The sequence below is a fragment of the Callospermophilus lateralis genome, chromosome 5 (genome assembly GCF_048772815.1).
Source record: "Callospermophilus lateralis isolate mCalLat2 chromosome 5, mCalLat2.hap1, whole genome shotgun sequence".
Classification (NCBI taxonomy): Eukaryota; Metazoa; Chordata; class Mammalia; order Rodentia; family Sciuridae; genus Callospermophilus; species Callospermophilus lateralis.
The window spans coordinates 106,633,762-106,636,370 of record NC_135309.1 but is presented as its reverse complement, the minus strand read 5'-3'; positions in this window follow the sequence as shown (position 1 = coordinate 106,636,370).

Genomic DNA, 2,609 nt, shown 5'->3' with positions numbered 1-2,609 from the left:
TCCATGTTGAAGCATGCAGTCACAGTTGATTTGTTTTTTTACCTCTGTATTCAATTGCAAGAATATATTTTCATACATACTGTACCTCTTCTGGTGAAAAACATTTGGACTGTTTGCAGTTGCAAGCTATTTTTAAAATGCAGCAATGAACATGCTCCTACAATGAGCATGCTCAGTGGACATTTGTATACATTTCTGTTGGCTATATATCTAGAAGTGAACTGCTAGGTCCTAAGACACGAATATCTAACTTCATTAGAAATTGCCGATTTTGCTGGGCATGGTGGTGCATACCTGTAATCCTAGCAACTTGGGAGAGTGAGGCAAGATGATTGCAAGTTCAAGGCCAGCCTCATCAAATTAATGATACCCTCAGCAACTTAGCAAGAACCTATATCAAAATAAAAAATAAAAAAGGCTGGGGGTGTGGCTCAGTGGTTAAGCACCCCTAGGTTCAGTCCCCAGCACCCCCACCAAAAAAAAAAAAAAAGAAATTGCCAAACTTTCTCAAAGTGGGGTATCAATCTGAATTCCTACCAGGGAATTCTTAGAACTTAATGGTTTCACAACCTTAATTACACCTGATATTATCAGTCTTTGCAATGTTAGTCTTTCTGACAAGATATAGGGGTATTTCACTATGCCTTTCATTTAAAATTCCAGACCACTAACATGATTTAAGAAGCTCTTTCAAGGGTTGGGGATATAGCTCAGTTGGTAGAGTGCTTGCCTGCATGCACAAGGCCCTGGGTTCAATCCCCAGCAACACACACACACACACACACACACACACACACACACACACAAAGAAGCTTTTCATACATTTAGAAGTCATTGAATATGCTCATTTGTGAAGTTCCTTTTAAAGTCTTGGTTCCCTTTTTTTATTCAATTGGGTTCCTTTTCTCATTGATATGAGGACATTTTTCTATATCCTACACCTGTCTGTAAGTGTCCAGCACACATTGTCTCTCCCTGTGTGACTTGCCTTCCAAATCTCAGTGGTGTCTTTTGATGAGCAGGAGATCCTAATGTTACAGTCCAATTTATCAGTCTTTATTTTATGGTTAATGCATTTTATGTTATGTTTATTTTTGTCTACCCAAGGTCATGGGGACACTTTCAACTGCAATCTTCCAGAAGATTGTTTTACTTTTCATGTTCAATCTACAATCCACCTGGAATTTATGTATGCTATGAAGATGGTTGAGATGGTTTCATTCCAAATAGCTATTTAATTAGCCCAGTACCATTTATTCAAAACACCATCTTTTCCTATTGCTCCAACACCTACCTTTGTTATAGACCAAGTGTTCATCCAGATCTGATTCTGAGCTCTGTTTCTAGCTCTATTCCATTTGATTAAAAAAAATTTTTTTTTTTTAGTGAAGGAAAGTTATACTTGTACTGATATACTACTTTGTTTTAAATTACCAAAATTAAAATAAGACTTTTAATCCACTAAAATAAGTCTTCCAGGCTGGGGTTATGGCTCAGTGGAGAGCGCTTGCCTAGCATGTGTGAGGCACTGCGTTCAATTCTCAATACCACATATATATAAATAAATGAATAAAATAAAGGTTCATCCTTGACTAAAAATATATACATAAAAAATTTTAAAAATAAGTCTTCCAACTTTCTTCTTCTTCAAGATTATATTGGTTATTCTTGGCCATTTGAAACCTCATATAAATTTTAGAATCAAGCTTGTCAATTTCTACCAGAATAGCTGCTGGGATTTTAAATAAGACTGCACTGAATTTATAGATCAATTTACAGAGAATTGACATCTTTATTAAACTGAGTTATTCAGTCCATAAACATAGCCTATCTCTCCATTTACTTAGGTTTTAATTAGTTTCTGTCAGCAATGTTCTGTAGTTTTCACTGTGGAGGTTTTTACACATCTTTCATCAGATTACTAATATTTGATATGTTTTGATGTTATTGTGACATAATTTTCTTAAATTTCCTAATTCTTTGGTTCTGAAATTGAGAGATATAATTTGTTTTTCCACATTAACATTATAGCCAATGAACTTGCTAAATTCATTTTTAAATGCCATTAGTTTGTCTAATTCTAATTAGTTTACAAATTCTTTTGTGTTTCCTATATACACAGTTATGTCATCAGTAAATAACAAGAGTTCCAATTCATTTACCCTTATTTTTTTTTTCATTACCTTCTTACACTGCCTGGAATCTCCAGTACCCTGAGGACTAGAAGTGATGTTAATAATAAGCATATTTGTCTCATTCCTAGTTCCTGAATGAAAACGTTCAATATTTCACTACCATGTATGATATTGGCTGTTTTTTGTACATAACTTCTGTCTGATTAAAGACATTCTCTTATATTCTTAGTTTTCTAGAAAGGTTGTCACTATAAGTATTAATCAAGTATTGAATTATATCAGATTATTTTTCTTACTTGTTGAGATAATTATATGATCTTTCTCCTTTATTTTGTTAATGATATGAATTATACTGATTTGGGGAAGCAAAACCAACATCATGTAGAATATAGTCACAATGTATTTTCCTTTTTATGTATTACTGGATTTAATTTTCTAATATTAGGATTTTTAATCCTAAGGTTTGGGGTACTT